General features: G+C 43.6%; 1 protein-coding gene across 1 annotated transcript in view; it reads left to right on the top strand.

Annotated features, from left to right (window-relative positions):
* Nucleotides 1–13,852, top strand: part of LOC126456598 (glutamate receptor 1-like) — a 145,629-nt gene that overhangs the window by 43,414 nt on the left and 88,363 nt on the right. The window lies entirely within an intron of this gene.

Raw genomic sequence — 13,852 nt, 5'->3', positions numbered from 1 at the left:
TGCCAGAGCTCGACTGCAGTGCAGAGCACGGACGAGTGTCTTCAACAATAGAACATACTTTCTTTTATAGAAAGTTTGCAAAAAGCATTCCTTATACCAATTGCTTCATATTCTATTAATTAATTAAACCAAACAAGCAATAAGCCTCCTAATTTAGGCGATAGCAAGGAAAGGTGTTTGTATCAATCTCACGAACCGCTTTTTCGCAATAAAGAACAGCAGTAATTGTTTATTTCCTGTTGTACTTCGACAAAGCGTGAGTAATTCATAGTCATACCAACAGTGTTTGTCGGTATTTTGCGTGACGTTTCAGACTCCTCAACGAGTTTATTGGCTGATGAGTTGCGTTAGCGTAATAGTTCAGGTGATGGGCTGCTAAATGAAAGGTTATGAATTCAAACCTTGTGCAGTGCATAATATTTTCTTTATTTAAAAACAAAATCGAAGTGTCTTACTTCATGAGTTTTATTCGTTTGAATGTAATTTTTTGAAATTTCTAGTGCTTTGCCTCTTCATTAACCCTTTCGCTGCTACAGAGACGTGCTCCCCGCATTCCTCGCTGTGCGCGATTTTGTCATCACTGCACTGCTCGCCTGTGCAGAGACATGGTGTTCCGACTGCTTTGACGCACTTATCTTTCTATTTCACAAAAACTATTTGACCCGAAAATTTGATTTTTACACATCTTCTTGACTGATACCTTCCCCCCATAAATGACTTAATTTTGTTTCGATGTTCAATGCAGTTATTGTGCAGCATTAAATGTAGTAAACCATTGCACGAAATTTTGAAGAGTTTGCAGAGGTAAAAGTCCATAGCGTATACTTTCTGTATGGTCGATTTTAGTTGCCACAATGTTGAGAATGAAATGTGGACAAGATACTTAAATTTCATATAAAATTTACTGTATAACAATATCTCATTCAATTTGAGTACCAGATAGGTGTCGTATGTAATATTGAGAAATATCTTGTCTTTCGCGACTGTAAAAGATTTATTTACACCGGGCAGTGATGACGAAATGGCGCACAGCGCGGAATGCAGGGAGCATGTCTTTGTAGTAGCGAAAGGGTTAATGCGGCCGTGGTGGCTTAACTTCATGAACTGCGCACGCCCCCCTAAACGTAAGTTTGAGAAGTATACTATAGTATGGCGCTGCTTCTCTTGGCGCGTGCGTCGTGTGCAACTGGCAACGAAGCAATCTCCCGCGTCTAGGCGGGCATGCGCGAGCCGTCTTGATAAAAGAATTGAACTACAGTGGACCATAAGATTTGATCCCATACAATAAGCCCTATCTTATCTGAAATACGTAAAGCGTCACAAACGCAAGGCATTTCTCCAGAATGACTGAAATATGCCATTCCCGAACCCCTTCATCATAAAGGTAAATGTAAATATCGTGTGACTACGGCCTTCCGCCGGGTAGACCGTCCGCCGGGTGCAGGTCTTTCCATTTGACGCCACTTCGGCAACTTGCGCGGTGATGGAGATGAAATGATGATGATTAGGACAACACAACAACCAGTCCCTGAACGGAGAAAATCTCCGACCTAGCCGGGAATCGAATCCTTAGGAATGACATTCTATATCGCTGAACACTTTTTCTCCATTTTGTTCTTTGTTGATCGTTGTGTTTGGTCGTTGCTGGCGTCACATGACATCCGTTCAAGTTTGTTTTTTGATCATTTCACTCAGGTTCTTTCTTACTGAGGCCAACAGCTCTCACACCGAATACCACTCAGCTACCAAGGGCGGACATCATAAAGGTGATAAGAGAGATGTCAAGATCTACCACCCTGTTTCTCTACTGACATCATTTTCCCGAGTTTTCGCAAAGATGATGTATTCTAGAACAGCGTCTCATCTGAACAACAATAATAATCCCAACAGATCACAGTTTGCATTTCTGAAGAGCTGTTATTCTGAGAATAGAATTTATTCGTTCAGTCCCCACATTTTACAAGCATTAAATAATAACACAGCGCCAGTTAATGTTTTCTGCGATATCTCTAAGGCATTTGACCCTGTGAATCACAATATTCTCATACATAAATTGAAGTTTTGTCGGAGTAATGTTGTAACCAATCAGTGGATGTCACATCCAGCCAAAATTATGCAGAAAGTAGTACTTAGTACGTCAACTAATATAGCTCAGCGACATTATTCTTAAGGCACCATCTTACGTCTACTATTGTTCGTCATATAAGCAAACGATTTTCTGCTGTACAACAAGCAGAATTAGTTCTTTTTGCAGATGACACTGGTACTGTAATCAAGCCAGGCAATATAGAGAAACAGAAGAAATGGAAAAAAAACATTATTAAAAGTATCATTAATTGTTTTTTTGCGAATGGTCACACCCTTAATTGTAAAAATATACACCATATTGAATTCTGCACATCTAGCGGCAATACACCATTGGTACGTGCAGCGCATGATGAGGAAATAATAAATAGGGTTTCCAGAATGAGATTTTCACTCTGCAGCGGAGTGTGCGCTGATACGAAACTTCCTGGCAGATTAAAACTGTGTGCCCGACCGAGACTCGAACTCGGGACCTTTGCCCTTCGCGGGCAAGTGCTCTACGATCTGAGCTACCGAAGCACGACTCACGCCCGGTACTCACAGCTTTACTTCTGCCAGTACCTCGTCTCCTACCTTCCAAACTTTACAGAAGCTCTCCTGCGAATCTTGCAGAACTAGCACTCCTGAAAGAAAGGATATTGCGGAGACATGGCTTAGCCACAGCCTGGGGGATGTTTCCAGAATGAGATTTTCACTCTGCAGCGGAGTGTGCGCTGATAGGGTTGTTGTTGTGGTTGTTGTTGTTGTGGTCTTCAGTCCTGAGACTGGTTTGATGCAGCTCTCCATGCTACTCTATCCTGTGCAAGCTTTTTCATCTCCCAGTACCTACTGCAACCTACATCGTTCTCAATCTGCTTAGTGTATTCATCTCTTGGTCTCCCTCTACGATTTTTACCCTCCACGCTGCCCTCCAATACTAACTTGGTGATCCTTTGTTGCCTCAGAATATGCCCTACCAACCGATCCCTTCTCCTAGTGAAGTTGTGCCACAAATTTCTCTTCTCTCCAATTCCATTAAATACCTCCTCATGTGATCTACCCATCTAATCTTCATCATTCTTCTGTAGCACCACATTTCGAAAGCTTCTATTCTCTTCTTGTCCAATCTATTTATCGTCCATGTTTCACTTCCATACATGGCTACACTCCATACGAATACTTTCAGAAATGACTTCCTGACACTTAAATCAATACTGGATGTTAACAAATTTCTCTTCTTCAGAAACGCTTTCCTTGCCATTGCCAACCTACATTTTATATCCTCTCTACTTCGACCATCATCAGTTATTTTGCTCCCCAAATAGCAAAACTCCTTTACTACTTTAAGTGTCTCATTTCCTAATCTAATTCCCTCAGCATCACCCGACTTAATTAGACTACATTCCATTATCCTTGTTTTGCTTTTGTTGATGTTCATCTTATATCCTCCTTTCAAGACACTGTCCATTCCATTCAACTGCTTTTCCAAGTCCTTTGCTGTCTCTCACAGAATTACAATGTCATCGGCGAACATCAAAGTTTTTATTTCTTCTCCATGAATTTTAATACCTACTCCGAATTTCTCTTCTGTTTCCTTTACTGCTTGCTCAATATACAGATTGAACAACATCGGGGAGAGGCTACAACCCTGTCTTACTCCCTTCCCAACCACTGCTTCCCTTTCATGTCCCTCCACTCTTATAACTGCCATCTGGTTTCTGTACAAATTGTAAATAGCCTTTCGCTCCCTGTATTTTACCCCTGCCACCTCTAGAATTTGAAAGAGAGTATTCCAGTCAACATTGTCAAAAGCTTTCTCTAAGTCTACAAACGCTAGAAACGTAGGTTTGCCTTTCCTTAATCTTTCTTCTAAGATAAGTCGTAAGGTCAGTATTGCCTCACGTGTTCCAGTGTTTCTACGGAATCCAAACTGATCTTCCCCGAGGTTGGCTTCTACTAGTTTTTCCATTCGTCTGTAAAGAATTCGTGTTAGTATTTTGCTGCTGTGACTTATTAAACTGATAGTTCTGTAATTTTCACATCTGTCAACACCTGCTTTCCTTGGGATTGGAATTATTATACTCTTCTTGAAGTCTGAGGGTATTTCGCATGTTTCATACATCTTGCTCACCAGATGGTGGAGTTTTTTCAGGACTGGCTCTCCCACGGCCGTCAGTAGTTCCAATGGAATATTGTCTACTCCAGGGGCCTTGTTTCGACTCAGGTCTTTCAGTGCTCTGTCAAACTCTTCACGCAGTATCATATCTCCCATTTCATCTTCATCTACATGCTCTTCCATTTCCATAATATTGTCCTCAAGTACATCGCCCTTGTATAGACCCTCTATATACTCCTTCCACCTTTCTGCTTTCCCTTCTTTGCTTAGAACTGGGTTTCCATCTGAGCTCTTGATATTCATACAAGTCGTTCTCTTATCTCTTATCTCTTTAATTTTCCTGTAGGCGGTATCTATCTTACCCCTAGTGAGATAGGCCTCTACATCCTTACATTTGTCCTCTAGCCATCCCTGCTTAGCCATTTTGCACTTCCTGTCGATCTCATTTCATAGGGTGGATACTTCAAAATTCTTAGGTGTTCATGCTGAAGAGAATTTAACATGGATAAAGGACATTTTGGAACTCCTAAAACGATTTAGTTCAGCCATGTATACACTTAAAATCATTGCACATCTTGGGGAGAGACAAATCACTAGCTTCATTCAGTAATGTAATATGGAATAATGTTTTGGGGTCACTCAGCTGCAATAAAGGAAGTCCTCATTGCTCAAAACCCTGTTGTAAAAGTAATACATGGTTGAAAATTCCTGGCAGATTAAAACAGTGTGCCGGACCGAGACTCGAACTCGGGACCTTTGCCTTTCGCGGGCAAGTGCTCTGTGGCTAAGCCATGTCTCTGCAATATCCTTTCTTTCAGGAGTGCGAGTTCTGCAAGGTTCGCAGGAGAGCTTCTATAAAGTTTGGAAGGTAGGTGACGAGGTACTGGCAGAAGTAAAGCTGTGAGGACGGGCGTGAGTCTTGCTTGGGTAGCTCAGTTGATAGAGCACTTGCCCGCGAAAGGCAACGGTCCCGAGTTCGAGTCTCGGTCCGGCACACAGTTTTAACCCGTCAGGAAGTTTCACATCAGCGAACACTCCACTGCCGAGTGAAAATCTCATTCTGTAATACGTGGTTCTTCCCCACAATTATCTTGTAGACATTTGTTTAAAGAGTTTGTTCTTCAGTCTATTACTTCATGTTCTGCTTATGCCCTAATAAAATTTGTTGTAAATAATCCACTGCAGTTCAGAAGGAACAATGACGTATGTAAGTATTACACCAGAAGGAAAATGACATTCATTTCCCAACATTAACGTAGCCTTCAGCACAAAAAGGTATGCACTATGATGCAACAAAAATTTTTGATAGCTTACCCAGGGATAAAAAATATCTAACAGATAGCAAAGTGAAATTGGAAAACAAACTAAAAAAGTTTCTCCTTGAAAGCTCCTTGTATTCTGTAGAAAAATTTCTGTTACTGTAATGCGTAAAAGGTGGTGGAGAGGAATTCCTCAGATATGAAGATTTAATATATTATATATGTTCAGCATGCAGTCTTATTTAAAAGTTAAGTTGTGGTCCGCACGAAAAATGACTCGTTCAATATTATGATAATTTATGGTGCAAGTGGTGGATCATTGAACTATCTAACAACTGCCCACCAGCAGGCTGAGTGCTGGATGATGGGGCTGCCAGCAAATGATGTTCGAAGGAAAGTATATAATCTGTAACAAAATGACATGGCCAAACTTTCGGCAAACTATTCCTCCCATGTCGAAGAAGAAAATATATAGAAATGGCTCCAGAAACGCTTTATTTCCATGTTAGGCCTCAGTTCCTATCACTGAAACGCACAGGTAGAGAGTGTACCAGAAAATTATGAAACACTTGACTAAATTAAACGCAATGCTCTCCAAAGTATAACTGTCTTACAACCACACTAGGGCTGTCGTCAACTGCACGGACACGTTCCTGCTCTGATCAAGGTTTCATTGCCCTTCTAGGTCTCGGCCAGTTGCGAGTAGAAGGCTTAAATGTCTCATGCTCTCTAAGGCGACGATGCATCGCTTCAAACATGCTTCTACAGTGGCATAACCGTTACTGAATTCTCTCCCGGTACAAACACTGAGCGTATCGACCAGTGCTGACTCATAATCAGTACAGCAAATGGGCATCTGTCAACTCAGCATCTGGACTACACTTCCACTGAACTCCACAGGAAAGCAAATTCACGTAGAATTTTAAGCAGTTGTTGCTAAGTGCTTGCACAGCCCATCATAAGCACTAAACAGCTGGTGCTACACGCTTGAGGTTTGTAGAACAGTTTCGTCAGTGCCACATATCAGCAAAAGCAATAAAGTTAGTCGCATGTGAGCACAAGCAATGAAGCGAGTCACGTGCCAACGAAAGATTCCTTCACTTGGAACAACAAACACTGGCGGTGAACGTATGAACTACAACTTACTTTACATTCTCAACAAATTTAACCATTGATGTATTTTGAACATTTCATGTATCAAAACGTATCGTGTACTTCTGGTACGTTCTGTTTCTGTGTGTTTCCAATGGATAATATGATTATGATGAGGATTAGAAAATGGGCTCTAACATGGCAACAAATCATTTGCTGCCCAATTTCCACTGAACACATTTTATTCTTCTGCGTGTGAGAAATGTATCCTGAAAGGTAAGCTATCCCTTTTTGTTACACCCTGTATACAAGGTAAACCAAAGCTCCACCTACAAACTTACATAGGTTGTTCTGTGACACCTTCTGAGTACACTCCTGGAAATGGAAAAAAGAACACATTGACACCGGTGTGTCAGACCCACCATACTTGCTCCGGACACTGCGAGAGGGCTGTACAAGCAATAATCACACACACGGCACAGCGGACACACCACGAACCGCGGTGTTGGCCGTCGAATGGCGCTAACTGCGCAGCATTTGTGCACCGCCGCCGTCAGTGTCAGCCAGTTTGCCGTGGCATACGGAGCTCCATCGCAGTCTTTAACACTGGTAGCATGCCGCGACAGCGTGGACGTGAACCGTATGTGCAGTTGACGGACTTTGAGCGAGGGCGTATAGTGGGCATGCGGGAGGCCGGGTGGAAGTACCGCCGAATTGCTCAACACGTGGGGCGTGAGGTCTCCACAGTACATCGATGTTGTCGCCAGTGGTCGGCGGAAGGTGCACGTGCCCGTCGACCTGGGACCGGACCGCAGCGACGCACGGATGCACGCCAAGACCGTAGGATCCTACGCAGTGCCGTAGGGGACCGCACCGCCACTTCCTAGCAAATTAGGGACACTGTTGCTCCTGGGGTATCGGCGAGGACCATTCGCAACCGTCTCCATGAAGCTGGGCTACGGTCCCGCACACCGTTAGGCCATCTACCGCTCACGCCCCAACATCGTGCAGCCCGCCTCCAGTGGTGTCGCGACAGGCGTGAATGGAGGGACGAATGGAGACGTGTCGTCTTCAGCGATGAGAGTCGCTTCTGCCTTGGTGCCAATGATGGTCGTATGCGTGTTTGGCGCCGTGCAGGTGAGCGCCACAATCAGGACTGCATACGACCGAGGCACACAGGGCCAACACCCGGCATCATGGTGTGGGGAGCGATCTCCTACACTGGCCGTACACCACTGGTGATAGTCGAGGGGACACTGAATAGTGCACGGTACATCCAAACCGTCATCGAACCCATCGTTCTACCATTCCTAGACCGGCAAGGGAACTTGCTGTTCCAACAGGACAATGCACGTCCGCATGTATCCCGTGCCACCCAACGTGCTCTAGAAGGTGTAAGTCAACTACCATGGCCAGCAAGATCTCCGGATCTGTCCCCCACTGAGCATGTTTGGGACTGGATGAAGCGTCGTCTCACACGGTCTGCACGTCCAGCACGAACGCTGGTCCAACTGAGGCGCCAGGTGGAAATGGCATGGCAAGCCGTTCCACAGGACTACATCCAGCATCTCTACGATCGTCTCCATGGGAGAATAGCAGCCTGCATTGCTGCGAAAGGTGGATATACACTGTACTAGTGCCGACATTGTGCATGCTCTGTTGCCTGTGTATATGTGCCTGTGGTTCTGTCAGTGTGATCATGTGATGTATCTGACCCCAGGAATGTGTCAATAAAGTTTCCCCTTCCTGGGACAATGAATTCACTGTGTTCTTATTTCAATTTCCAGGAGTGTATTTTGACATCAGGGGACCCACACCCTGCAATGGCTTGTTACATAGTTATTGCATTTCTTTTTTTTTGGTTACTTGCCCCAGTTAGCTCTGCATTGCACTGAAAATAATGCAGACTATAGTAATTAGACAGCATGCTCTGTGTGTCTTTTTCCGTTCACTCATGTTACCTGCGTTTGAAAACATTAAGGCCCTCTTTCACTCATCGACCTCAACTATGAGTACTAATCGTTTCTGTCTAGAGTTTTGTTTTCGGGCAGTGTTAGTTGTGCATTAACAGTGGCACACAGCAGTACTATGAATAGGTTTGGTGACGCAGAGTTGGTCGACACGCACCTCATGTACTGGTTCGCTAATTGCAATGGAAGGCACACCGACGTTATTCCCGCTGTTCCCGCAACGATGGTAACCAAACCACACTCCTTTTGCATCTGACGTTTGTTGCATTTCTCTGTGTTTTGTGTTGTAGATTATACGTTTTAGTTATTGCCTATGACAGGCGTCTTCACTGTTGTGAAGGTATTGTTACAAAAACATGGACGATTGCCGTAACAAACAGAATAAGTCATAGTTTCATTATTATCCTGTAATGAGCTGCCGGAGACCATGGGTCCTGTCACTTTGGTGACAAATGTCATAGGATATAACGATATGCGGATATACAGGCGGCGGCAGTATCGCGCACACAGGGTGTAAAAGGGCAGTGCATCGCTGCTCCAGCTGTCATTTGTATTCAGGTGATTCATGTGGAAGGTTTTCCGACTTGATTAAGGCTTCACAACGGAAATTAGTAGGCTCTGAAGGCGTAATGGGAGTTTTAGCTAGATGCAAGGGACATACCACTACGGAAATCCTTAAGGAATTCAATATTCTAAGACCCACAGTGTCAAAAGCGTGCCGAGAATGCCAAATTCCAGGCATTGCCTCTCACCATTGACAAAGCAGTTGCCCAGATGAGTACTGATTTCAGTTGGTAAGAGCTGATGGTAGGGTTAGAGTGTGGCGCAGACCCCACAAAGTCATGGACCGAATTTATGAACTAGGCACTATGCGCCGGCCGCTGTGACCGAGCGGTTCAAGGCGCTACAGTCCGGAACCGCGCTGCTGCTGCGGTCTCAGGTTCGAATCCTGGATGGATGGGTGTGATGTCCTTAGGTTAGTTAGGTTTACGTAGTTCTAAGTCCTGGGGACTGATGACCTCAGATGTTAAGTCCCATAGTGCTTAGAGCCATTTGAACGATTTTAGACACTATGCAAGTTGGTTGTGGTTCCATCACGGTGTGGCCTGTGTTTATATGGAACTGACTGGGTCCAATGGAAATGTTTCTGTTCGGTTACTTGGAGACCATTTGCAGCCATTCATTGACCTCATATTCCAAACTATCGATGGAATTTTTATCCATGACAGTGCTCCATGTCACCGAAACACAATTGATCGCGATTGGTTTGAAGAATATTCTGGAGAATTCTAGAGAGTCATTTGGCTATCCAGATCGCCCGACATGAGTCCTACACAACAGTTATGGGATGTAATAGCGATTTCAGTTCGTGTAAAAAGTCCTCTACCGGCAACAGTTTTGCAATTATGAACGGCTGTAGATGCAGTATGGCTCAGTATTTCTGCAGGGGACTTTCAATGACTTGTTCAGTCCATGACAATTCGAGTTGTGGCACTACGCCTGGCAGAAGAATGTTCAACATGATATTAATAGGTATTTCATGACCTTTTCACCTCTGAGTATAACAAAATTCTTCAGGTTATCCGGAACAACCTCTGGAAGTGTGTACAACAGAAGCAGAGACGACTTCAGTACCATTCTAGCGGAGATGATGGCAGCGGGTTGGAAAATCCATTGACATGAACGACTTTGATAAAGAGCAGATGGGTGTGGCCCACACCTGGAAACAAGCATTTAGGGAATGGAATCCTATTGGCAGTTCGTTTAGTATCCCTCCTGGAAGGCGGCGCGTGGATCTGCTCCTGAAATGTGACAAAGAGGCCGAACGAAAGGAAGCGAGTAGGAGCAGGTGAGGTAAAGATTTCGGTACTGCAAGTAAAGTAAAACTGGTTTTACTGTAGTACAAACACATGCATCTACATCTACATCTACATACTCCGCAATGCACCATACGGTGCGTGGCGGATATGCAGACATATTACATAACGTAGGTGTGCAGCCAACGCCCAGATAAGAACGTCTCAATTGCACGATAAGCTAAAGCGATGGTTCTCGGCCGTCCGGTCTTCATGAACTGGGCGAAAGTGGAGCGGCGCTCGTAGAGCTGTACAGCGTCGGCTAGAGGGCGCTGTGGTCGGCGATGACCTTCCGCTCTCGCAGTGCCAATCTACGCTGTGGCATCGGAACTACCGATATCACAGTTCGCATGCTATTGACGTGAGCATCAACGGAACGAGATTGGACGATGGTGAAACAATGAGTAGGCGACAAGGTTTTGGGCCCTTACGTCTCGTGGAGCTTCGTAGTTCGTCACCGCTGAAAAACAGGATAGGCGGCGGTCTGTGGTAGATCTGACAACAGAGTGCTGGTGCAGGAGCAATGCTCAAGCACACAGTTCAGCTCAAATTAGTGAACATGGGGATCAGCAATAGACGACCTCTTCGTTTTCTCTAGTTGATTCAATGACATTGTCAAGTGAGACAGCAGGGAGCACCGGACAATTGAGATTGGATCGTTGATGAATGGAAACGTCAGATAAATTATATGTCTTGTTACAATACGTCAACGATCATAAATAGGGACGAACCGTATACTGGCGACGGACGCAGGGTGGTGTGGTTAGTATTTTGTTAATAAAAACAATCGCCTGGGGTTCCACCTGTACCTGTGGTAGTAATCGAGGCCCAACGATGGTTGTAGACTGCATGCACCTCGACCTCCTCCCCGGTGGCAGTGACATGTTTCAGGAAGATAACTGACCGTGTCGCTAACAATAACCGTTCTACAGTCATTTGTGGAGCATGATGGTGAACATACGTTGACGTCTTGCACACAAAATTTCCTAATCTAATCGCTATGGAACTCTTCTCCAACGATATTTGACGGCAGCTCCACGTCCACAAATACACTTGGCCATAACATACGAGAACTGGGTGGCCTCTTTCTGTAGACATTTTGTGTCACATACATTTGGAAACCTATCACGGTTTCATCGAATTTATACCACTCAGAGTCGCTGCTGTAAAGCACCCCAAAGGTAGACCAAGACGCAATCAAGCAGGTACTCACAATGGCGTGGCTTATCAGTGTATGTTTTTGTTGTAATTGTCTTTATTCCAAAGACTGGTTGAGTGCGGTTCTCCAAACAAGTCTGTAATTGCAAGTGCCTCCATCTTTATACTACTACTCCAAACCACATCCACTTCAATATATTCATTGTAGCCAAGTCTTGGTATGTCTGTGGAGTTTTACTACCAACATTCCGTCCATTACTAAATGTACGGCTATTATTTGATGTCTTTGGATATTTATTATCAACTACTCCCTTATTTTCCTCAAATTGTGACATGCAATTCATTTCCTCAGAACCTCTTTATTGGTTACTTGTTCTACCAATCTACAACGTCTTTCTGTTGCACCATATTTCAAAAGGACTCATCCTTTTCTTGACTGATTCTGTCGATGTTTTTATTCCTGTGCAACACTACATTCCATTAATGTACAGTAAGAAAACACTTCCTAGCACTTAAATTTATGTCTGATGTTCTTCTTCTTCTTCTCATTTATCACAGGCCCTGTAGACCACGCGCTGCGTCAACGATCTGCTTCCATCGCCTTCTATCTCTCGTGGTCTCTCTCCACCCTGCGGAATTTCCAAATGCTGCGACGTCCTTCTCTATATCATCTTTCCACCTTGTACGAGGTCTGCCCAATGGTCTTCTTGCCTGGAGAGTTCATTCAAATGCTTTCTTGGTGATTCTGTTGTTCACCATTCTAGCCACATGTCCAGCCCAAAGTAGTCTCCTACTTTTTCATTTCTGGATGATAGTGCTTTACTTCATTAACTGATGAATTTCATTGTTCTTTCGAATTTTCCGTACGTCATTCTCCAACACAGGTCCCCAGATTTTTCTCTTTACTTTTCTTTCGAAAACGTTCAGTTTTTCTCCTCCATTCTATTTAAGCATCCAGCTTTCTGAACAGTACAGTACTATGGGGCAGATGCTAGTGTTGTACATCTTCATCTTTATGGTGATTGACAAAGCTTTACTTCTGTGTGGGCTGCTTAGTGAGTACAAACATCTTGACCCTAATGCTATTCTTTCTTTTATATCGATTGTTACGATATTTTTACTCTTGAAACGTGATCCAAGATATTTAATCTGAAGAACTTTTCTGAATTTATAATGTTGGTCGGATTCAAAGTAGGGATTTGGGTTCATGACTCTACCTAATTCCATATATTCTGTTTTCTCTTGGATAATCAAAAGCCCCAATTTTCTGGCAGTGTGCCTGAGAGATCTGTACGTGTCTTTCAGTTCTTCTTCAGTTTCACTCAGCGACCCTATATCATCTGCATAAGCCAGGAGTTTTACTTCACTGTGTTCGAATCGGAGACCATTGTATAGATTACTTTCCCTAACCACTTTCTCTAATGCAAGGTCGAAGAGGACACATGAAAGAGCGTCTCCTTCTCGTATGCCTGTTTTAATTTGGAAGGTGGGGGGGGGGGGGGGGGGGGGGGGGTACGGATCCTCTGATATACTCTATATTTTAATAACATTTGTTTTGAAAATTGAAGACTGAATGTCATACACCTCCTATTTAGGCCATCGTGAGTTAATTTACTGTAAAACTAAGCTACTACATTCACGTCTGTTTTATTTTGATGACGACCATCTTATAACCTCTTTTCGAGACACTGTCAATTCCGTTTGACTGCTCTCGCAACTCCTTGGCCGTCTCTGACAGAATTACAATGTCATTGTCAAATTGCAGAATAACGGCAGAATAAAATTTGGAAAAATATTTAGTTGTTACCAATATTCATGAAGTGCAGCTAAGAATGGTTTGCTCGGGAAAGACACGTTACAACTGTGATGGCGCTTTGCAGTAACAAGTTTACAGATATCACAAAATTAAGTATCATTTGCTTAGCTCTCATCACCTTCAGTATCTTATTTCTGCAATTGTGATTTTGATGATCTCGGATGTATCAGGCCCTGGTGGCTACTGTGCATTGTCATTGTTTGAAAATAATGACCGTGAAAATAAACTTCTGGACTTTTATGCCTAAAATGGCATAAAGTATGAAATCGGACTTTGTAGAAAATTAAAACAAAAGTTCGACTTTATACGTATGTAATGGCAAAATAAACCGGCCCGGAAAGCTATCGGCCGTTTTGCCTCCAAGTTATGCGTGCATAATCCTGATACATAGATCTGAAACACTAAAACTATTAAACCAGACTGAAATATGTGGTTCCAAAAGACTCTACAAATTACTGCAGACACATTTGTAAGAAGTTAACTCGTTATTCAGCAATATTTACAAGGTACACACAGCAAAT

This window comes from Schistocerca serialis, chromosome 2, assembly GCF_023864345.2.
Source record: "Schistocerca serialis cubense isolate TAMUIC-IGC-003099 chromosome 2, iqSchSeri2.2, whole genome shotgun sequence".
Lineage (NCBI taxonomy): Eukaryota > Metazoa > Arthropoda > Insecta > Orthoptera > Acrididae > Schistocerca > Schistocerca serialis.
This window is presented reverse-complemented; position numbering and strand designations above follow the sequence as displayed.